This window comes from Salmo salar, chromosome ssa03 (genome assembly GCF_905237065.1).
Source record: "Salmo salar chromosome ssa03, Ssal_v3.1, whole genome shotgun sequence".
NCBI classification, from domain to species: Eukaryota; Metazoa; Chordata; class Actinopteri; order Salmoniformes; family Salmonidae; genus Salmo; species Salmo salar.
In genome coordinates this window covers 95,966,995-95,992,837 of record NC_059444.1, presented here as the reverse complement: position 1 = coordinate 95,992,837, position 25,843 = coordinate 95,966,995, and positions in this window count along the sequence as shown.

The following is a 25,843-nucleotide window of genomic DNA, read 5'->3' as shown; positions in this document are numbered from 1 at the left end:
ATGTGTTTGTGACCAATAAAATTTGATTTGAGACAGATTTTCCACCGAGTTGGTCCTGTCTCTTCCTCTTTGAGTCTATCCCAAACAAAGGGAAAGTCCAATATCTTGAAAACTGTATCAACCCTAAAAACATATCAAAGGACCATTTTTGAGTAGATTTTCCCTTTTACTCTTACCCATTCAGAATGAATGCCTTAACATAACCAGTCGTGAGGCGCCAGCAACAGCAGGAGGAGCAACACAGGCTGTCTAAAACACCTCGAAATTTGACGTTTGGAGCAACTTCAGAAAGTGATGTTTAGAGAAACGTGGACAAACGTCGGAATGTGAAGTCAAATTGGTCAAACCATGACATCTTGTTAGCGTGTGTGTGTGTGTGTGTGTGTGTGTGTGTGTGTGTGTGTGTGTGTGTGTGTGTGTGTGTGTGTGTGTGTGTGTGTGTGTGTGTGTGTGTGTGTGTGTGTGTGGTATTAGGTATGCGGTGCTTCACCACAGAATCAATAGTTCTCGACCTGCCAATCAAAGAAATCTAATTCTTCTCTTTAATCAACCGCTCACACCACCCGCCCACGAATCAACACACAAACATGGACATGGACAAACACACACAACTAATTCCAGCTGGTGTTCCATCCAGTCCAAGGCCTTCGCAGCTCAAATTGGAGCATTTGGTTTAACGAATAACCCTAAGGAACAACCCTAACAAACCAAACACATCCATAACACACTCAGACACACACACACACAGTCACAATTTCACACACACAAAACACACACTCAAACACACACACACCTCTGTGACTCTGTACTGTGACAGAAGGAATTACAACTCACAACTCACTTACTGTAGATAGTATTTAATGCTTATATATCCTCTGTGGCTCAGTGAAGAGACGCAGGAGACTAACAAGCACTGTGGCTCAGGGAAGAGACGCAGGAGACTAACAAGCACTGTGAGCAATGTAGCAAATTGGAGACATAACAAGCACTGTGGGGAATGAAGCAAACTGGAGACATACTTAATTAAGTATAGACATCACATGTGTCTCAGCCTTATACACACACACACACACACACACACACACACACACACACACACACACACACACACACACACACACACACACACACATACACATAAGCATACAAACAGAGATGCATGCACAAATACACATTGTATGAGATGAATACATGATAACATTCTATATCTCTAGGTGAATACATTATAACATTCTATATCTCTAGGTGAATACATGATAACATTCTATATCTCTAGGTGAATACGTGATAACATTCTATATCGCTAGGTGAATACGTGATAACATTCTATATCTCTAGGTGAATACATGATAACATTCTATATCTCTAGGTGAATACATGATAACATTCTATATCTCTAGGTGAATACATGATAACATTCTATATCTCTAGGTGAATACGTGATAACATTCTATATCAAATTTATTTTTATATAGCCCTTCGTACATCAGCTGATATTCTCAAAGTGCTGTACAGAAACCCAGCCTAAAACCCCAAACAGCAAGCAAAGCATGTGAAAGAAGCACGGTGGCTAGGAAAAACTCCCTAGGAAAAACTCCCTAGAAAGGCCAAAAACCTAGGAAGAAACCTAGAGAGGAACCAGGCTATGAGGGGTGGCCAGTCCTCTTCTGGCTGTGCCGGGTGGATATTATAACAGAACATGGTCAAAATGTTAAAATGTTAAAATGTTCATAAATGACCAGCATGGTCAAATAATAATAATCATAGTAGTTGTCGAGGGTGCAACAAGCACGTCCGGTGAACAGGTCAGGGTTCCATAGCCGCAGGCAGAACAGTTGAAACTGGAGCAGCAGCACGGCCAGGTGGACTGGGGACAGCAAGGAGTCATCATACCAGGTAGTCCTGAGGCATGGTCCTAGGGCTCAGGTCCTCCGAGAGAAAGACAGAAAGAGAGAAAGAGAGAATTAGAGAGAGCATATTTAAATACACACAGGACACCGGATAAGACAAGAGAAATACTCCAGATGTAACAGACTGACCCTAGCCCCCCGACACATAAACTACTGCAGCATAAATACTGGAGGCTGAGACAGGAGGGATCAGAAGACACTGTGGCCCCATCCGATGATACCCCGGACAGGGCCAAACAGGCAGGATATAACCCCACCCACTTTGCGAAAGCACAGCCCCCACACCACTAGAGGGATGTCTCCAACCACCAACTTACCGTCCTAAGACAAGGCCGAGTATAGCCCACAACGATCTCCGCCATGGCACAACCCAAGGGGGGGGGGGCGCCAACCCAGACAGGAAGACCACGTCAGTGACTCAACCCACTCAAGTGACGCACCCCTCCCATGGACGGCATGGAAGAATTAAGAAGAACACCAGTAGGCCAGTGACTCAGCCCCTGTAAAAGGGTTAGAGGCAGAGAATCCCAGTGGAAAGAGGGGAACCGGCAAGGCAGAGACAGCAAGGGCGGTTCGTTGCTCCAGCCTTTCCGTTCACCTTCACACTCCTGGGCCAGACTATACTTAATCATAGGACCTACTGAAGAGATAAGTCTTCAGTAAAGACTTAAAGGTTGAGACTGAGTCTGCGTCTCTCACATTGGTAGGCAGACCATTCCATAAAAATGGAGCTCTATAGGAGAAAGCCCTACCTCCAGCCGTTTGCTTAGAAATTCTAGGGACAATTAGGAGGCCTGCGTCTTGTGACCGTAGCGTACGTGTAGGTATGTACGGCAGGACCAAATCGGAAAGATAGGTAGGAGCAAGCCCATGTAATGCTTTGTAGGTTAGCAGTAAAACCTTGAAATCAGCCCTTGCCTTAACAGGAAGCCAGTGTAGGGAGGCTAACACTGGAGTAATATGATCAAATTTTTTGGTTCTAGTCAGGATTCTAGCAGCCGTATTTAGCACTAACTGAAGTTTATTTAGTGCTTTATCCGGGTAGCCGGAAAGTAGAGCATTGCAGTAGTCCAGCCTAGAAGTAACAAAAGCATGGATAAATTTTTCTAGCGTCATTTTTGGACAGAAAATTTCTGATTTTTGCAATGTTACGTAGATGGAAAAAAGCTGTCCTTGAAACAGTCTTGATATGTTCTTCAAAAGAGAGATCAGGGTCCAGAGTAACGCCGAGGTCCTTCACAGTTTTATTTGAGACGACTGTACAACCATCCAGATTAATTGTCAGATTCAACAGAAGATCTCTTTGTTTCTTGGGACCTAGAACAAGCATCTCTGTTTTGTCCGAGTTTAAAAGTAGAAAGTTTGCAGCCATCCACTTCTTTATGTCTGAAACACAGGCTTCTAGCGAGGGCAATTTTGGGGCTTCACCATGTTTCATTGAAATGTACAGCTGTGTGTCGTCCGCATAGCAGTGAAATTTAACATTATGTTTTCGAATGACATCCCCAAGAGGTAAAATATATAGTGAAAACAATAGTGGTCCTAAAACGGAACCTTGAGGAACACCGAAATTTACAATTGATTTGTCAGAGGACAAACCATTCACAGAGACAAACTGATATCTTTCCGACAGATAAGATCTAAACCAGGCCAGAACTTGTCCATGTAGACCAATTTGGGTTTCCAATCTCTCCAAAAGAATGTGGTGATCGATGGTATCAAAAGCGGCACTAAGATCTAGGAGCACGAGGACAGATGCAGAGCCTCGGTCTGACGTCATTAAAAGGTCATTTACCACCTTCACAAGTGCAGTCTCAGTGCTATGATGGGGTCTAAAACCAGACTGAAGCGTTTCGTATACATTGTTTGTCTTCAGGAAGGCAGTCAGTTGCTGTGCAACAGCTTTTTCTAAAATTTTGGAGAGGAATGGAAGATTCGATATAGGCCGATAGTTTTTTATAATTTCTGGATCAAGATTCGGCTTTTTCAAGAGAGGCTTTATTACTGCCACTTTTAGTGAGCTTGGTACACATCCGGTGGATAGAGAGCCGTTTATTATGTTCAACATAGGAGGGCCAAGCACAGGAAGCAGCTCTTTCAGTAGTTTAGTTGGAATAGGGTCCAGTATGCAGCTTGAGGGTTTGGAGGCCATGATTATTTTCATCATTGCGTCAAGAGATATAGTACTAAAACACTTTAGTATCTCCCTTGATCCTAGGTCCTGGCAGAGTTGTGCAGACTCAGGACAATGGAGCTTTGGAGGAATACCCAGATTTAAAGAGGAGTCTGTAATTTGCTTTCTAATGATCATGATCTTTTCCTCAAAGAAGTTCATAAATTTATTACTGCTGAAGTGAAAGCCATCCTCCATTTGCGAAGGCTGCTTTTTAGTTAGCTTTGCGACAGTATCAAAAAGAAATTTCGGATTGTTCTTATTTTCCTCAATTAAGTTGGAAAAATAGGATGATCGAGCAGCAGTAAGGGCTCTTCGATACTGCACGGTACTGTCTTTCCAAGCTAGTCGGAAGACTTCCAGTTTGGTGTGGCGCCATTTCCGTTCCAATTTTCTGGAAGCTTGCTTCAGAGCTCGTGTATTTTCTGTATACCAGGGAGCTAGTTTCTTATGACAGATGTTTTTAGTTTTTAGGGGTGCAACTGCATCTAGGGTATTGCGCAAGGTTAAATTGAGTTCCTCTGGGTGAATACGTGATAACATTCTATATCTCTAGATCAGGTATTCCCAAACCAGGGGTACGCACAATGCCGTCAGGGGTACGCCAGATAAAAATTTGATTCACATTTTCAAACAGTCCATTTATATTTTCCACATTTGGGTCAGATTTTTTTCTTGCCTGAGTAGCCTCGTTTCACTGCCAAAAATGTAATTAAACCATCTAGTGTTTAGCGAAATAACAACACAATGTCAAATACAGGTAGCCTAGTCAAATAATTAGCATCCAATCACATTAACCCTTACTCTCTCGGGAACTCCACTATGTAGCCAAACGTAGCTGCTGCTCATTCTGTTTGCTCGAAAATGGATGAATGGTTAAAAAAAAGGCCCGCATCCATAGAGACACATACCAGCTCTACTGGTAGTACTGCTACTACCAGCAGTACTACACCTGCTACTACCAGCAGTACTACACCTGCACCGGTCGACGACACAAGTTGTACTGCTTCCATGAGCACATCCAACTAGCATGGACACTGACAGTTGTGAATCTGATGCAGCCGAAGAGCTACTGCCCCCTTACCTGGGAAGGCACCAAACAGCAGACCATTGAAGAGGCGCAAATATGATTTGGGGTCACTTAGAAATATCCTTGTTTTTGAAAGAAAAGCAACACATTTTTGTCCATTAAAATAACATCAAACTGATCAGAAATACAGTGTAAACATTGTTAATGTTGTAAATGACTATTGTAGCTGGAAACGGCTGATTTTTTATGGAATAACTACATAGGCGTACAGAGGCCCATTATCAGCAACCATCACTCCTGTGTTCCTATGGCACGTTGTGTTACCTAATCCAAGTTTATCATTTGAAAAGGCTATTTGATCATTAGAAAACCCTTTTGCAATTATATTAGCACAGTTGAAAACTGTTCTGATTAAATAAGCAATAAAACTGGCCTTCCTTAGACTAGTTAAGTATCTGGAGCATCAGCATTTGTGGGTTCAATTACAGGCCCAAAATGGCCAGAAACAAAGAATTGTCTTCTGAAACTCATCAGTCTATTCTTGTTCTGAGAAATGAAGGCTATTCCATGCGAGAAATTGCCAAGAAACTGAAGATCTTGTACAACGCTGTGTATTACTCCCTTCACAGAACATCACAAACTGGCTCTAACCAGAATAGAAAGTGGAGAGGGAAGCCCCGGTGCACAACTGAGCAAGAGGACAAGTACATTAGTCCTCAACTGGCAGCTTCATCAAATAGTACCCGCAAAACACCAGTCTCAACGTCAACAGTGAAGAGCCGACTCTGGGATTCTGGCGCCATGTGGGTCGCCATCCCTGCCAAAACCAGGGCAATTCCTACAAGAAATACAATATACTTAATTCTACCACAAAAATAAAAAATAATGATAACCTTAATCATAGAAAAAGGCAAACCACCAAGAAAAGGAAACAAGAAAGAAAACACAGGCGATCTAATTCCAGACAACACTCGCACTCACTCATATAATTCCCAGCATGCACCAAACACTTCCAGCATGCAGAGAGATAATGTGGTGTTGGAATGTGTGTCTCTGTGTCTTCCTGCTTGTTTTGGTGTGTGTTAATATCAATAAAAAAAGAGAGAGAAAGAGACCACTGCACGTGACTCACGTTAAACCTGTGCCCTGGAACAAATACCCTCTGGGTGTCACGCTGACAACATTCCCCCATGCAACATCTCCATCAACATTTTGCGATGGCTACAGTGGAACCTAATTTCACGTGTGGCTAAAACAGGCCAATGGAATGGGGAGTGTGACGGTCCATTTAACCTAGTAGAGCCCTTCAACAACACCTGATGCTTTCACAACTCTCCTGACGGCCTATAGGGAACAGGGATTTCAGATCACACACACGCACAGGGCCGTAACCAGGGGTTTGACTTTTAGTGAGGTCCGAAATGCTTTGAAAGTTGAAGTTCATTTACTGACTTTTCTATACAATTAAAAACTCTACAATTTGGAGAAAACCAAACCAAAATGATTCGTATTGACACGTAGCATCGGCGACAAAATGAAAAACATCTGACATTTTTATAACTGTATTGTTTTTATGTTGATTGTATTTTAATGTAGGCTTAGGAAAGATAGATCCTGTGGAGATGTTCATATTGAAACATAACTTATTTTTCTTAAGTTCCTAACTTGTTTGATAAGATTAGTACAGAGATAAGGAGAGATGGGGGGCAGATAGATAGAGAGATAGAGACAGAGCGAGAGATAGAGACAGAGCGAGAGAGAGAGCGAGAGAGGCAGACAGATAGAGAGAGAGGCAGACAGATAGATAGAGAGAGAGAGAGCGACAGACAGACAGACAGACAGACAGACAGACAGACAGACAGACAGACAGACAGACAGACAGACAGACAGACAGACAGACAGACAGACAGACAGACAGACAGACAGACAGACAGACAGACAGATTTAATTTTAAAATTACCTTTATTGGCCCAATAATATACATCACTTTAGTAAAAGATATCCCCCCCTTCCACTGCACACAGAACCCCCTTGACGCCCCTTTACAAAGTCCTCCAGACGGTTCACCAGTCCACAGTGAGAGAGAGAGAGAGAGAGAGAGAGAGAGAGAAGGCAGACAGACAAAGATAGAGAAAGAGGTGGGGTACAGAGAGAGAGAAAGGGGGTACAGAGAGTACAGAGAGAGGGGGGGGGGGTACAGAGAGAGAAGGGGAGTACAGAGAGAGAGGGGGAGTACAGAGAGTGAAAGAGGGGGGTACAGATGAATAAAAGATGGATAGGGCACTACAGGCAGAAGCAGTGTCTGCTAGATGCAGGTGTAGGTGTTATTATGATCTGTTCATGGCACACTGGGTTTCATCAGGGCCAGAGGGGACTGGAGCCTTATTGGAATGAAATGACACACAGAGAGAACAAGCTAGATAGAGAGAGAAAAGAGGGAATGGAGAAAAGAGGAGGGACTGATGGTATTCATGGAGAATGGACAGAGATGGGAAGACAAGGAGGTAGAGGGACAGAATGAGACAATGGTAGAATGAGAGAATGGTAGAATGAGAGAATGGTAGAATTGACAGATAGAAGGGATAAGAAGAGCAGAGATGATATTCAGGAGAAAGACAGATAGAAAAGGAAGAATGAGGGAGGAAGAGGTAGGAAGAGAGGCGGGTTGGTCGTTCACTCTCCTTTTTTTCTGTAAATCTGTGAAATCATAATTGACTGAAAAATACTCTGATGTCCGTCTTTTTTCTTTTTTCTGCCATTTTTCTACCTGGCTGGCTGGCTGGCTGGCTACACACACACACACACAGTGTAGGTTATTTACAGTAGGAGATGGGCTTCTATCATCTTATCTTCTATCATTCTATATGGGCTTCGATCTAAAAGGTAGCTAGCAAATGTGAAACGGATTGCAGTGACAAGAGTTGACAGCTGTATGAGTTCACCATTTACACAACATATGCTGCAACCTTTTGTAATTTTAATCGTTTGTTTCATATTGGCTGGCTTCCAACAATAGCTGTATTTGCAAAGCTAGCGAGCACCAATTCCGTTTCAGTGGTGTTTGCTATAATCTTTGCTACCCAGGTTAAATAAAGGTGAAATAAAATAAATAAATAAAAGTTCCCTTGCGACAATTTAGCTTTTGCAACGAGACCATTAAATATATTTAAGACAATGGTAGAAGAGAGTGTAGTTCTGTTCAGTTTGGACTTCAGTTTATCGCTAACCTAATCACAGGGATGTCGAAGCACTAACTTACATCTGCGTGCTGATCTTGGAATAAATTGACGATAGCAAAGATTCCATCTTTGACGATGCCACATAAATAGAATTGGTACTAGCTAGCTTAATAGTTAATATTTGCGCGCTAGCTCTGCATATTCAGCTAGTGTGTGTGCGCGATTGACTGGATGAACCTCACGTCAGTTACGTGCATTGAGTGCCTTTCAGACAGTAGATACGAACCATCTGTTACCTTGCCAACTAAGGAACTGGCAGTGGATCAAACCATTGTGAGGCAAAGGGTGGGGGGTCGCAATCTTTTGAAACATAAAAACGCGCTATTAAGTATCTATAATAAGGACAATTGTTTTCATTGCGTATTATTAATATTAGTTAAATTACATAGTGATATATTGGGGGGGACAAATCATATTTTTCCCAGGATGGGGTGGTCGTGTCCCCCCCGTCCCCCCTAGGATTTCCACCCCTGGTTGTGAAAGAGAGCATTGGTTTCTGGGTAGATGATAAACAACAATCTCCAAAAGTATGTCGACACCCCTTCAAATTAGTGGATTCGGCTATTTCAGCTACACCTGTTATTGAATCGAGCACACAGCCATGCAATCTCCATAGACAAACATTAGCAGTAGAATGGCCTGTACTGAATAGCTCAGTGACTTTCAACGTTGCACCGTCATAGGATGCCACCTTTCCAACAAGTCAGTTGGTCAAATTTCTGCCCTGCTAGAGCTGCCCCGGTCAACTGTAAGTGCTGTTATTGTGAAGTGGAAACGTCTAGGAGCAACAACTGCTCAGCCGTGAAGTGGTAGGCCACACAAGCTCACCGAACGGGACCACTTAGTGCTGAAGCGCTCATTACCGAGTTCCAAACTGCCTCTGGGTTTCCATGGCCGAGCGGCCGCACACAAGCCTAAGATCACCATGCTCAATGCCAAGCGTTGGCTGGAGTGGTTTAGCTCACCTGGCTGTAGTGGCTGTCCTCCTGTAGTCTAATAGCAGAGCCTGGCTGTCCTCCTGTAGTCTAATAGCAGAGCCTGGCTGTCCTCCTGCAGTCTAATAGCAGAGCCTGGCTGTCCTCCTGTAGTCTAATAGCAGAGCCTGGCTGTCCTCCTGTAGTCTAATAGCAGTAGCTGGCTGTCCTCCTGTAACCTAATAGCAGAGCCTGGCTGTCCTCCTGTAGTCGAATAACAGAGCCTGGCTGTCTTCCTATAGCCCAATAGCAGTAGCTGGCCGTCCTCCTGTAGTCTAATAGCAGCAGCTGGCCGTCCTCCTGTAGTCTAATAGCAGCAGCTGGCCGTCCTCCTGTAGTCTAATAGCAGCAGCTGGCCGTCCTCCTGTAGTCTAATAGCAGCAGCCGGCCGTCCTCCTGTAGTCTAATAGCAGCAGCTTGCCGTCCTCCTGTAGTCTAATAGCAGCAGCCGGCCGTCCTCCTGTAGTCTAATAGCAGCAGCTGGCCGTCCTCCTGTAGTCTAATAGCAGCAGCTGGCCGTCCTCCTGTAGTCTAATAGCAGCAGCTGGCCGTCCTCCTGTAGTCTAATAGCAGCAGCTGGCTGTCCTCCTGTAGTCTAATAGCAGCAGCTGGCCGTCCTCCTGTAGTCTAATAGCAGCAGCTGGCCGTCCTCCTGTAGTCTAATAGCAGCAGCTGGCCGTTCTCCTGTAGTCTAATAGCAGCACCTGGCTGTCCTCCTGTAGTCTAATAGCAGCAGCTGGCCGTTCTCCTGTAGTCTAATAGCAGCAGCTGGCCGTCCTCCTATATCAGAACTGTCTAGACGTCATGGTGAAGGCTGAGTTTCTGTTGTTTTTCTCAAGTCAAGTACACTTTTTATAAGAATAAATATAAAGTTGATGGATGAGAGAGAGGACATTCTCTGTCCCTCTCTTTTTTCTGTCAGCCTCTTTTTCATTCTCTCTCTTTCTTTCTCTCTCTGTCATTCTCTCTGTCTGTCTCTCTCTCTCTCTTTCTCTCATTCTCCCTCTCTCTTTGTCTCTTATTATCTTTCTCTCTCTCAATCTCTCCCTCCCTTCCTCTCTTTATTTTTCTCTAACCTGCTATTCTACCCATCACAGGAGTGGTATTCAGTGTCTGACTCTGCATTCCGCCACCATTTCTCCCCAAAGAACAATTTACTGATACAGTTGGATGTAAATGAATCAATCTTTCATGGCTATGCCGGTGAAGTTACTCTGAAGGGAGGGTGGGGAACTCATTGTGTCAAATCATTGTGGCTATATAACATTGTTTCTTTCCAAACCAAGGCTCAGACAGCATTGAAACCTTAACCTCGTTAAGGATCCGCCCCTTTTTTTTACATTTTCTCCTAAAATGACATACTCAAATCTAACTGCCTGTAGCTCAGGCCCCGAAGCAAGGATATGCATATTCTTAGTACCATTTGAAAGGAAACACTTTGAAATTTGTGGAAATTTTAAAGGAAGGTAGGAGAATATAACACAATAGATCTGGTAAAAGATAATACAAAGAAAAAAAAAAAACGTTATTTTATATTTTTTTGTACCATCAAGCAAAAGAAAGGCCATAATGTATTATTCCAGTCCAGGTGCAATATACATTTTCGCCGCTAGACGGCAGCAGTGTATGTGCAAAGTTTTAGACTGATCCAATGCACCATTGCATTTCTGTTAAAAAAATATTTGTATCAAGACTGCCCAAATATGCCTAATTTATTTATTAATGACTAGTGCTGCCATGTTACTACAGGCCATCATACACAGTTCTGCCTGCATCTCAAATGGCACCCTGTTTCCTATCTTATACATTCTGATCAGGGCCAATAGGCACTATATAGGGAATAGGGTGCCATTAGGGATGCAGGCAGAACTGTGTCCCTCCAGCATGTAAATATGAGTAATTATTCATATTGGAAATATGGACGGGAAAAAAGGCATTAATTTAATGAATAAAAGTGTAATTTCAACCATTTGAATTTTGAAAACAGAACAGTTATTAGATGTTGTTTTCATATGAATGCCGTTTCACTCTCATCAAAGGAAAGTCTGGAGAACCCTGTTAATGAATGAGGACTGGGAGTGTGTGTGTGTGTGTGAAGTCATGTGGGTAATTATGATTAGATATTAGATATTCATGCATAGTTGACTGCTTGAATAAAAGTTATTATGTAAATGCGTCCATTGGCTGTTTAATTAAACCCTGAAACATTGTAATAAACGATATTAAACGTAACAGAGCGAGAACACATCAGAACGGGCCAATGAGATTCATGTAATATTTGTACCACAGCCTGTAGGTAGAAAGTGGTGGAGATGTGACTCTTCTCCATCAAAAACTATTTTATTATGAATCGTTTTTTTTAAATACTGTGACTTTCGGGTCATGGTGGACCTAAAGAACTCTGTCTGATGAAGGTCTACCAGGACTGAAACGGCCCAATATTTTAGATTCATTCATTATAAAAGACATTTTTTTTGATGGAGAAGAATGTCGTGCCTCCCCCACTTTCTTGAGATTCTGTTATGATTTAAAGATGGAATCCGCATCAGGGGAAACAGCGCAACTGTCCACCACAGCACCTTTGTTATTGTTGTTGTGGAGGAAACAGAGCCACTGTCCACCACAGCACCTTCATTATTGTTGTTGTGGAGGAAACAGAGCCACTGTCCACCACACCACCTTTGTTATTGTTGTTGTGGAGGAAACAGAGCCACTGTCCACAACAGCACCTTCCTTATTATTGTTGTGGAGGAAACAGAGGCCACTGTCCACAACAGCACCTTCATTATTGTTGTGGAGGAAACAGAGGCCACTGTCCACAACAGCACCTTTGTTATTGTTGTTGTGGAGGAAACGGCACCTTAGTTATTGTTGTTGTGGAGGAAACAGAGGTGCGTCGAGCGTTGTGGTAAAAAAAGATGGCAGCACATATCCTGCAGTTCTATGGCTCATGTAAAAAAACTGTGTTTGTTGTTTTCAGTAACTTCTTTGTTGTTTTAATATCCCAAACGGACGAGGCAGTTTCAACGTGAAGAAACATTTCACCATTAAGGACTCTGGATTTAAGGTAGCTCCTCTTCACTTGTTGTTCAAGCATGAACCCACATTTTTTTCTACATCAGCCTTGTAGGAAATCTAGCGTGGAAGAAAACAGTCCACCTTTAAGTTAGGAAATGAAATGCACAGGGAGGTTCTGGGATAGGGACTGGAAATTCTCCTGGTTAGGTCACCTGTTCAAGATAAACTCAGGGCCCTGCAGACAGACCAACCAGATCTTTGGCCTTGTGCAGTAGAATATCTCACCTGCTGGGTGTTGACGAACGATGGTGATTCAACATGTAGAATCGTCAGGAAATTAATAGAAAATGACAGCCGATGTTCTGTGGTCAGAGGTGATAAGACGCCCATTAGCCTAACAAATTGTCATGGTTTGTTGCTGTTGTTGACAATCAGTACCCCCTCTGTATTGCTGCTGATTCCAATGAAGGCCGTCACAAACCAGACTTCTGACGTCTTTGGATGGGTCCCAAAATGGCATCCTAGTCCCGTTCTAGTGCACTACTTTGGACCAGGCACCATAACAGTAGTGCACTAGACATATAGGGAGTAGGGTGCCATTTGGGACACAGACTCTGAGTCCCCCAAAACAAATTAAATGAACATCACCACATTTGTGTTATTTTTGCTTGTCAGTAGAAATCCATCTGGTTTGTCACTGAATGGGCTGACCCAGCGGCCCTGACCAGTCATTCTCCAATTACACACTCACACTTATCCAGCCAAGACGTCTGGACTGACATCTGGAGTGGGGATACGTGCTATAAGGGGGGATGAAGGATGGGGAGAAGGAGGAGGACGAAGGAAGAGGAGGGAGGAGGAGGACGGAGGAGGAGTACAGGGAGAAGGAGGAGGAAGAGGAGGACGAGGAGGATGATGGAGGATAGAGATGAACGGCCATTGGGCTCTGGTCAAAAGTAGTGCATTATTACTAATTAGGGTTCCATTTGGGACACCTCCTGTGTCTATAGGTCTGTGTGGATCAGAGATCACCTTGTGTCAGTAGGTCTGTGTGAATCAGAGATCACCTTGTGTCTGTAGGTCTGTGTGGATCAGAGATCCAGTCTGCTATCACAGACTGGAACATGTCCATCAAACAGGCAAAGTGTCAATACAGGGCTAAGATTGAATCATACTACACCGGCTCCGACGCTCATCGGATGTGGCAGGGCTTGCAAATTATTACAGACAACAAAGGGAAGCACAGCCGCGAGCTGCCCAGTGACACGAGCCTACCAGACGAGCTAAATCACTTCTATGCTCGCACTGAGGCATGCATGAGAGCATCAGCTGTTCCGGACGACTGTGTGATCACGCTTTCCGAAACCGACGTGAGTAAGACCTTTAAGACCTTTAAACAGGTCAACATACACAAGGCTGCGGGGCCTGATGGATTACCAGGACGTGTGCTCCGGGCATGTGCTGACCAACTGGCAGGTGTCTTCACTGACATTTTCAACATGTCCCTGATTGAGTCTGTAATACCAACATGTTTCAAGCAGACCACCATAGTCCCTGTGCCCAAGAACACAAAGGCAACCTGCCTAAATGACTACAGACCCGTAGCACTCACGTCCGTAGCCATTAAGTGCTTTGAAAGGCTGGTAATGGCTCACATCAACACCGTTATCCCAGAAACCCTAGACCCACTCCAATTTGCATACCGCCCAAACAGATCCACAGATGATGCAATCTCTATTGCACTCCACACTGCCCTTTTCCACCTGGACAAAAGGAACACCTATGTGAGAATGCTATTCATTGACTACAGCTCAGCGTTCAACACCATAGTACCCTCAAAGCTCATCACTAAGCTAAGGACCCTGGGACTAAACACCTCCCTCTGCAACTGGATCCTGGACTTCCTGACGGGCCGCCCCTAGGTGGTGAAGGTAGGTAGCAACACATCTGCCACGCTGATCCTCAACACAGGGGGCCCTCAGGGGTGTGTGCTCAGTCCCCTCCTGTACTCCCTGTTCACCCACGACTGCATGGCCAGGCACGACTCCAACACCATCATTAAGTTTGCAGACGACACAACAGTGGTAGGCCTGATCACCGACAACGACGAGACAGCCTATAGGGAGTAGGTCAGAGACCTGGCCGGGTGGTGCCAGAATAACAAGCTATCCCTCAGACTAAGGAGATGAATGTGGACTACAGGAAAAGGAGCACCAAGCACGTCCCCATTCTCATCGACGGGGCTGTAGTGGAGCAGGTTGAGAGCTTCAAATTCCTTGGTGTCCACATCAACAACAAACTAGAATGGTCCAAACACACCAAGACAGTCGTAAAGAGGGCACGACAAAGCCTATTCCCCCTCAGGAAACTAAAAAGATTTGGCATGGGTCCTCAGATCCTCAAAAGGTTCTACAGCTGCAACATCGAGAGCATCCTGACCGGTTGCATCACTGCCTGGTACGGCAATTGCTCGGCTTCTGACCGCAAGGCACTTCAGAGGGTAGTGCATACGCCCCAGTACATCACTGGGGCAAAGCTGCCTGCCATCCAGGACCTCTACACCAGGCGGTGTCAGAGGAAGGCCCTAAAAATTGTCAAAGACCCCAGCCACCCCAGTCATAGACTGTTCTCTCTACTACCGCATGGCAAGCGGTACCGGAGTGCCAAGTCTTCTCAACAGTTTTTACCCCCAAGCCCAAGCCAACCCCTCTTTTACGCTGCTTCTACTCTCTGTTTATCATATATGCATAGTCTCTTAACTATACATTCATGTACATACTTCCTCAATTGGCCCGACCAACCAGTGCTCCCGCATAATTGCTAACCGGGCTATCTGCATTGTGTCCCACCACCCGCCAACCCCTCTTTTACGCTACTGCTACTCTCTGTTCATAATATATGCATAGTCACTATAACCATACCCATGCATAGTCACTTTAACCATACCACATGTACATACTACCTCAATAAGCCTGACTAACCGGTATCTGTATATAGCCTTGCTACTCTTATTTTCAAATGTCTTTTTACTGTTGCTTTATTTCTTTACTTACCTACACACACACACACACACACCTCACACACATACACACACATACCTTTTTTTCCGCACAATTGGTTAGAGCCTGTAAGTAAGCATTTCACTGTAAGGTCTACACCTGTTGTATTCAGCGCACGTGACAAATAAACTTTGATTTGATTTGATTTGATCACCTTGTGTCTGTAGGTCTGTGTGGATCAGAGATCACCCTGAATCTGTAGGTCTGTGTGGATCAGAGATCACCCTGAGTCTGTAGGTCTGTGTGGATCAGAGATCACCCTGAGTCTGAAGGTCTGTGTGGATCAGAGATCACCTTGTGTCTGTAGGTCTGTGTGGATCAGAGATCACCCTGAGTCTGTAGGTCTGTGTGGATCAGACATCCCCTTATGTCTGTAGGTCTGTGTGGATCAGACATCCCCTTATGTCTGTAGGTCTGTGTGGATCAGACATCCCCTTGTGTCTGTAGGTCTGTGTGGATCAGAGATCACCTTGTGTCTGTAGGTCTGTGTGGATCAGACATCCCCTTGATGCAGTGTTGAATGAAGTGGATCAGACATCACCTTGATGCAGTGTTAACGGGTAAAATAATATGTTTATTGTGCAGATAATCCTCTAAGAAAACCAATGGTCCAAACCAGTGAAGGCTGCTGAGGGGGGGCCAGCTGATAATAATGTCTGGAACAGAGCGAATGGAATGGAAATCATGTGATTGATGTATTTGATACCATTCCACTGATTCTGCTCCATCCATTACCCCAAGCCCGTCCTCCCCAATTAAGGTGCCACCAACCTCCTGTGGTCCCAAACCTCATGTCTCTATCATAATCCGTTCCAAACTTATTAGAGTTTTGACCCTTGTAGGATGGCCCAAACTAAGACGAATAAATCAATGGAGGCCAGAGAAACAAAGTGGTTATACATCAGGAGAATAGCATGGTGTCAGCTAGGTTAGCATGGTGTCAGCTAGGCTAGCATGGTGTCAGCTAGGCTAGCATGGTCTCATTAGGTTAGCATGGTCTTATTAGGCTAGCATGGTCTCATTAGGCTAACATGGTCTCATTATGCTAGCATGGTCTCATTAGGTTAGCATGGTCTCATTAGGCTAACATGGTCTCATTAGGTTAGCATGGTCTCATTAGGCTAGCATGGTCTCATTAGGTTAGCATGGTCTTATTAGGCTAGCATGGTCTCATTAGGTTAGCATGGTCTCATTAGGCTAGCATGGTCTCATTAGGCTAACATGGTCTCATTAGGTTAGCATGGTCTCATTAGGCTAACATGGTCTCATTAGGCTAGCATGGTCTCATTAGGTTAGCATGGTCTCATTAGGCTAGCATGGTCTCATTAGATTAGCATGGTCTCATTAGGCTAGCATGGTCTCATTAGGTCAGCATGGTCTCATTAGGTTAGCATGGTCTCATTAGGCTAGCATGGTCTCATTAGGTTAGCATGGTCTCATTAGGTTAGCATGGTCTCATTAGGTTAGCATGGTCTCATTAGGCTAGCATGGTCTCATTAGGCTAGCATGGTCTCATTAGGTTAGCATGGTCTCATTAGGCTAGCATGGTCTCATTAGGCTAGCATGGTCTCATTAGGTTAGCATGGTCTCATTAGGTTAGCAGGTGTCAGCTAGGCTAGCATGGTCTCATTAGGCTAACATGGTCTCATTAGGCTAGCATGGTCTCATTAGGTTAGCATGGTCTCATTAGGCTAGCATGGTCTCATTAGGCTAGCATGGTCTCATTAGGCTAGCATGGTCTCATTAGGTTAGCATGGTCTTATTAGGTTAGCATGGTCTCATTAGGTTAGCATGGTCTCATTAGGCTAGCATGGTCTCATTAGGTTAGCATGGTCTCATTAGGTTAGCATGGTCTCATTAGGCTAGCATGGTCTCATTAGGATAGCAGGTGTCAGCTAGGCTAGCATGGTCTCATTAGGCTAACATGGTCTCATTAGGCTAGCATGGTCTCATTAGGTTAGCATGGTCTCATTAGGCTAGCATGGTCTCATTAGGCTAGCATGGTCTCATTAGGCTAGCATGGTCTTATTAGGTTAGCATGGTCTCATTAGGTTAGCATGGTCTCATTAGGCTAGCATGGTCTCATTAGGTTAGCATGGTCTCATTAGGTTAGCATGGTCTCATTAGGTTAGCATGGTCTCATTAGGCTAGCATGGTCTCATTAGGTTAGCATGGTCTCATTAGGCTAGCATGGTCTCATTAGGCTAGCATGGTCTCATTAGGCTAGCATGGTGTCATTCGGTTAGCATGGTCTCATTAGGCTAGCATGGTCTCATTAGGTTAGCATGGTCTCATTAGGCTAGCATGGTCTCATTAGGTTAGCAGGTGTCAGCTAGGCTAGCATGGTGTCAGCTTGGCTAGCATGGTGTCAGCTAGGCTGGATGCTATGAGAGAATTACGGCTAGCTGACAAGTTCACCATTAAACTAGTCCTCTTTCTTCCAGAGGACATAAAATAATATAGATGTTGAGACATGTAGTTATTTCATATTTTAGAATAGGCTGTCTTCATATTAATACAAAGTTACTGTTGTTTTTAGATGATTTTCTCACCCCAAAAAAACATGCGTCTGTGAAATGTCAACGGATCGAGCACATTTTATTTTCAAAAAGCCTTTTCATTTAATTCAGTTTGTGTCGTGATAAATTTGCTATTTGCTACCTGCGGAAGTAGGTGGACAACCTAAACCTTGTCTGAGTGTTGATGGAAATGGGGTCTTCTGACACCAGCGCTGATGAAAACTATTATAATGTGGTCCTGCTGTCTGGGGTGAAGACAGAGAGAGGACGGGAGACCTGTGGGTACACACAGGTTGAATCAACATTGTTGTCTCAATGTTATTTCAACATAATTTTGTCAACATGGTTATTTAACCCAGCTTTGAACCAGGCTTTGGTCCCCAAAATTCAACATCAGACCTTGTCCTTTTAGTTAATCGATGATTGGATTGAGGTTATTTGACAACTATCAAGGCAATGTTGACACAATGTTGATTCGAGGTTGTTCTCTGACCCAGAACTCTGAGAAAACAACTAGGAGGTGATTGTGTTGTCTGTCTGGGATGTTAATGACACAATCTGCAGTTCAAACAAGAACAAAGAGGTCACTCCGCCACTGTTTCAGTAAACAGCTGAGTGAACAGGTTGGAGAAAGGTAACCGCTCTCAAATTCATAGACAAAGCTATGGATGCAATGACTGACCATCCATTGAGATGGAAATTCTAATCGTAACCATGTTTTGAGGCTATACGGTGTCTGTTTAAAATTACTAAAACCATCTTATATTTTGGGTTCTGATGAGGTATGACAGTTGAGCTAAGCTATGAGGCATTTATACATTATATTCTTCAAGAATCAATGGGTATATATAATGAATTTAAAAGTCCAGAAATGGATTTGGCAATTGCAGATTGCCCCTTTAAGGTTGTCTTTGACAAGAGGCCTTTCTGACAAGGAGCACTAACTCAGTTCAGCGGTGAAAAGATAACCCAGACAGGGGCTATGTCCCAAATGGCACCCTACTCCCTACATAGTGCATTACTTTTGACCAGGACCCTATGGGCCCTGCCAGTAGTATGGAATAAATACTCAGAGTAGTGAGCAAAGCTCTCTAAAGTAGATTAAAACACATGGACTGATATTCCTTCTATCCCACTGTCTGTTGGTGGTTGGTGGTCTATAATACTGAGAGTAGTGGTTGGTGGTCTATAATACTGAGAGTAGTAGTTGGTGGTCTATAATACTGAGAGTAGTAGTTGGTGGTCTATAATACTGACATGGAGAGTAGTGGTTGGTGGTGTATAATACTGACATGGAGAGTAGTGGTTGGTGGTCTATAATACTGACATGGAGAGTAGTGGTTGGTGGTCTATAATACTGAGAGTAGTGGTTGGTGGTCTATAATACTGAGAGTAGTGGTTGGTGGTCTATAATACTGAGAGTAGTGGTTGGTGGTCTATAATACTGAGAGTAGTGGTTGGTGGTCTATAATACTGAGAGTAGTAGTTGGTGGTCTATAATACTGAGAGTAGTAGTTGGTGGTCTATAATACTGAGAGTAGTGGTTGGTGGTCTATAATACTGACATGGAGAGTAGTGGTTGGTGGTCTATAATACTGAGAGTAGTGGTTGGTGGTCTATAATACTGAGAGTAGTGGTTGGTGGTCTATAATACTGAGAGTAGTGGTTGGTGGTCTATAATACTGAGAGTAGTGGTTGGTGGTCTATAATACTGAGAGTAGTGGTTGGTGGTCTATAATACTGACATGGGTAGTAGTGGTTGGTGGTCTATAATACTGAGAGTAGTGGTTGATGGTCTATAATACTGAGAGTAGTGGTTGATGGTCTATAATACTGAGTAGTGGTTGGTGGTCTATAATACTGAGAGTAGTGGTTGGTGGTCTATAATACTGAGAGTAGTGGATGGTGGTCTATAATACTGACATGGAGAGTAGTGGTTGGTGGTCTATAATACTGAGAGTAGTGGTTGGTGGTCTATAATACTGACATGGAGAGTAGTGGTTGGTGGTCTATAATACTGATATGGAGAGTAGTGGTTGGTGGTCTATAATACTGAGAGTAGTGGTTGGTGGTCTATAATACTGAGAGTAGTGGTTGGTGGTCTATAATACTGAGAGTAGTGGTTGGTGGTCTATAATACTGATATGGAGAGTAGTGGTTGGTGGTCTATAATACTGAGAGTAGTGGTTGGTGGTCTATAATACTGAGAGTAGTGGTTGGTGGTCTATAATACTGACATGGAGAGTAGTGGTTGGTGGTCTATAATACTGAGAGTAGTGGTTGATGGTCTATAATACTGAGAGTAGTGGTTGATGGTCTATAATACTGAGTAGTGGTTGGTGGTCTATAATACTGAGAGTAGTGGTTGGTGGTCTATAATACTGAGAGTAGTGGTTGGTGGTCTATAATACTGAGAGTAGTAGTTGGTGGTCTATAATACTGAGAGTAGTAGTTGGTGGTCTATAATACTGAGTAGTGGTTGATGGTCTATAATACTGAGAGTAGTGGTTGGTGGTCTATAATAATGAGAGTAGTGGTTGGTGGTCTATAATAATGAGAGTAGGGGTTGATGGTCTATAATACTGACATGGAGAGTAGTGGTTGGTGGTCTATAATACTGAGAGTGAGAGTTTTAAATACTGATATTTAGAAATATATATATATTTATATACATATACTATAGTAGTGGTTACATCATAAAATAATCCACTCTCTGTGGCAAAGCCAACTCTCTGCCTCTTTCAGGCTGATTTGGGATCAGTCATTACAACCCAGTCTAATATTAATGATGGAGAGCAGACCATTAAACTGACCCCGGACCATGGGTTAATGTTAATAGCTTTGCTTTACAGCACACACACATGCTTGCACACACAAGCACCCAATGACACACACACACAAGCACACAATGACACACACACACACACACACACACACACACACACACACACACACACACACACACACACACACACACACAAGCACACAATGACACACACACACACACTTAAATCACCTGATCGTCGAGGGCCTTGTTGACTCAAGGTGAAAGCTGTAATGTTGAGTTACTACCTTTTACTGTAGTACTGACAGGTGCGTCTGTGTGTGTGTGTGTGTGTGTGTGTGTGTGTGTGTGTGTGTGTGTGTGTGTGTGTGTGTGTGTGTGTGTGTGTGTGTGTGTGTGTGTGTGTGTGTGTGTGTGCCTGTCTGTGTGTGCCTGTGTGTGTGTGTGTGAGTGTGTGTGTGTGTGTGTGCGTGTAATTCACAGTGGAGGTTGTTCTGCTGACAAGAGTGAGATTCTCAAAATAGAACCCTATTCCCTACATACAATAGTGTACTACTTTAGACCAGAGCTCTGTGGCAACCTATTGTCTGTATAGTGCACTACTTTTGACCAGAGCCCAATTGCAACCTATTCCCTGTATAGTGCACTACTTTTGACCTGAGCCCAATGGCAAGCTATTCACTGTATAGTGCACTACTTTTGACCAGAGCCCTTGGACTTGATGGATGTGTTGGACAATAACATCCTTTTTTTATGACTACCTTATCTCTGTACCCCACACATGCAATCATCTGTAAGGTCCCTCAGTTGAGCAGTGAATTTCAAACACAGATTCAACCACAAAGACCAGCGAGGTTTTCCAATGCATCGCAAAGAAGGGCACCTACAGTATTGATAGATGGGTAAAAAAAAAGCAGACATTGATTATCCCTTTGAACATGGTGAAGTTATGAATTATAGTTTGGGTGGTGTATCAATACACCCAGTCACTACAAAGATACAGGTGTCCTTTTTAACTCAGTTGCCAGAGAGGATGGTGACCAATGGTGACTTTAAAACAGTTACAGAGTTTAATGGCTGTGATAGGAGAAAACTGAGGATGGATCAACAACATTGAAGTTACTCCACAATACTAACTTAAATGACAGAGTGAAAAGAAGGAAGCCTGTACAGAATAAAAATATTCCAAAACATGCATCCTGTTTGCACCAAGGTACTAAATTAATACTACAAAAAATGTGGCAAAGCAATTCACTTAATGTCCTGAATACAAAGTGTTATGTTTGGGGCAAATCCAACACAACACATCACTGAGTACAACTCTCCATATTTTCAAGCTTAGTGGAGGCTGCATCAAGTTATGTGTGCTTGTAATCGTTAAGGACTGGGGAGTTTTTCAGGATAAAGAGTTTATGGAATGGAGCTAAGTAACAGCAAAATCCTAGAGGAAAACCTGGGAGATGAATTCACCTTTCAGCAGGACAATAACCTAAAACACAAAGCCAAATCTACACTGGAGTTGCTTACCAATAAGACATTGAATGTTACAGATGAGTTACAGTTTTGCCTTAAATCGTCTTGAAAATCTATGGCAAGACTTCAAAATAGCTGTCTGGCAATGATCAACAACCAACTTGACAGAGCTTGAAAAATAGTAATGTGCAAATATTGTACAACCCAGGTGTGTAAAGCTCTTAGAGACTTACCCAGAAAGACTCACAGCTGTAATCACTGCCAAAGGTGATTCTAACATTTATTGACTCAGGGATGTGAATACATATATATGTATATATATATTTCACTTTCACTTTGTTGTTATAGGGTATTGTGTGTAGATGAGTGAGACAAAATATATATTTAATCAGTTTTGAATTGAATCCCGTCAGTAGAGGATGCCTGGTTATTCTTTAAAAGTGCCTTCCTCACCATCTTAAATAAGCATGCCCCATTCAAACAATTTAGAACTAGGAATAGACATAGTCCTTCATTCACTCCAGACCTGTCTGCCCTTGACCAGCACAAAAACATCCTGTGGCGTTCTGCATTACATTCGAATAGCCCCTGTGATATGCAACTTTTCAGGGACGTTAAGAACAAATATACACAGGCAGTCAGGAAAGCTAAGGCTAGCTCTTTCATACAGAAATTTGCATCCTGTAGTACAAACTCAAAAAAGTTCTGAGACACTGTAAAGTCCATGGAGAACAAGAGCACCTCCTCCCAGCTGCCCACTGCTCTGAGGCTAAGAAACACTGTTACCACCGATAAATCCACTATAATTGAGAATTTCAGTAAGCATTTCTTTACGGCTGGCCATGCTTTCCACCTGGCTACCCCTACCCTGGTCAACTGCCCGGCACCCTCCACAGCAACCCGCCAAAGCCCCCACCATTTCTCCTTCACCCAAATCCAGATAGCTGATGTTCTGAAAGAGCTGCAAAATCTGGACCCCTACAAATCAGCCGGGCTAGACAATCTGGACCCTCTCTTTCTAAAATGATCTGCCGAAATTGTTGCAACACCTATTACTAGCCTGTTCAACATCTCTTTGGTATCGTCTAAGATCCCCAAAGATTGGAAAGCTGCCACGGTCATCCCCCTCTTTAAAGGGGGTGACACTCTAGACCCAAACTGCTACAGACCTATATCTATCCTACCCTGTCTTTCTAAGGTCTTCGAAAGCCAAGTCAACAAACAGATTACCGACCATTTCGAATCCCACCGTACCTTCTCCGCTATGCAATCTGGTTTCAGAGCTGGTCATGGGTGCACCTCAGCCACGCTCAAGGTCCTAAACGATATCATAACCGCCATCGATAAGAGACATTACTGTGCAGCTGTATTCATCGACCTGGCCAAGGCTTTCGACTCTGTCAATCACAACATTCTTATTGGCAGACTCGACTGCCTTGGTTTCTCAAATGATTGCCTCGCCTGGTTTACCAACTACTTCTCTGATAAAGTTCAGTGTGTCAAATCGGAGGGCCTGTTGTCCGGACCTCTGGCAGTCTCTATGGGTGTGCCACAGGGTTCAATTCTCAGGCCGACTCTCTTCTCTGTATACATCAATGATGTCGCTCTTGCTGCTGGTGATTCTCTGATCCACCTCTATGCAGACGACACCATTCTGTATACTTCTGGCCCTTCTTTGGACACTGTGTTAACTAACCTCCAGACGAGCTTCAATGCCATACAACTCTCCTTCCATGGCCTCCAACTGCTCTTAAATACAAGTAAAACGAAATACATGCTATTGAATCGATCACTACCCGCACCTGCCTGCCCGTCCAGCATCACTACTGTGGACGGCTCTGACTTAGAATACGTGGACAACTACAAATACCTAGGTGTCTGGTTAGACTGTAAACTCTCCTTCCAGACTCACATCAAACATCTCCAATCCAAAGTTAAATCTAGAATTGGCTTCCTATTTCGCAACAAAGCATCCTTCACTCATGCTGCCAAACATACCCTCGTAAAACTGACCATCCTACCGATCCTCGACTTCGGCGATGTCATCTATAAAATAGCCTCCAATACTCTACTCAACAAATTGGATGCAGTCTATCACAGTGCCATCCGTTTTGTCACCATAGCCCCATACACTACCCACCACTGCGACCTGTACGCTCTCGTTGGTTGGCCCTCGCTTCATACTCGTCGCCAAACCCACTGGCTACAGGTTATCTACAAGTCTCTGCTAGGTAAAGCCCCGCCTTTTCTCAGCTCACTGGTCACCATAGCAGCACCCACTCGTAGCACGAGCTCCAGCAGGTCAACCCCATCTGAAAAGTCCCCTTAGTCTCTCAACGTGCGTCCTAATAATCTACTTTTGACCAGAGTTATTTCCTCAGTCCCAACTGCCTCATTGATGAACAACAGACCAGAGTTAGTCCCTCTGTCCCAACTGCCTCATTGATGAACAACAGACCAGAGTTAGTCCCTCTGTCCCAACTGCCTCATTGATGAACAACAGGGTTATGTATTTTAGTGGCGTAAGATAAACAAACTCATTCTTCTCACACCAGCAACTTCTCCTTGTGGCAGTTTGGAATATGAGAGTGACGTCAACACAAACCACTGTCTCCCCCATGTGGATTTACATAGCAACTACATCCTATGCAGCTGTAGAGTTACAAGGGCAGGGAGTGCAGGGTTTAGTTCCATACTAGCCCATGCTTGACTTGGACTGAAATAGGTGCCAGTACTCATGTTGTGTGCCTGTACTGTTTATATTTAGGTACAGCAACTCCACTATACTGTTGATCTGATATTCTATAAGAGGAACAGCAACTCCACTATACTGTTGATCTGATATTCTATAAGAGGAACAGCAACTCCACTATACTGTTGATCTGATATTCTATAAGAGGAACAGCAACTCCACTATACTGTTGATCTGATATTCTATAAGAGGAACAGCAACTCCACTATACTGTTGATCTGATATTCTATAAGAGGAACAGCAACTCCACTATACTGTTGATCTGATATTCTATAAGAGGAACAGCAACTCCACTATACTGTTGATCTGATATTCTATAAGAGGAACAGCAACTCCACTATACTGTTGATCTGATATTCTATAAGAGGAACAGCAACTCCACTATACTGTTGATCTGATATTCTATAAGAGGAACAGCAACTCCACTATACTGTTGATCTGATATTCTATAAGAGGAACAGCAACTCCACTATACTGTTGATCTGATATTCTATAAGAGGAACAGCAACTCCACTATACTGTTGATCTGATATTCTATAAGAGGAACAGCAACTCCACTATACTGTTGATCTGATATTCTATAAGAGGAACAGCAACTCCACTATACTGTTGATCTGATATTCTATAAGAGGAACAGCAACTCCACTATACTGTTGATCTGATATTCTATAAGAGGTGCAGGAACAACAACAAAATGGAGGTGCTGGTACTCAAGTCACACACTGATACCAGCACTAACACACCTAATTCAACAAGCCAACCAATCATCATCAAGACCCTGGTTATTTTATTGAACCTGTATTTTATCAGGGAGTCATGCTGAGACCGAGGTCTCTTCACAGATGAGCCCTGAATTAGAGAAATGAAAGAAAATACACGACTCAGGAAAACAGGGTCAGAGAAAACAAACA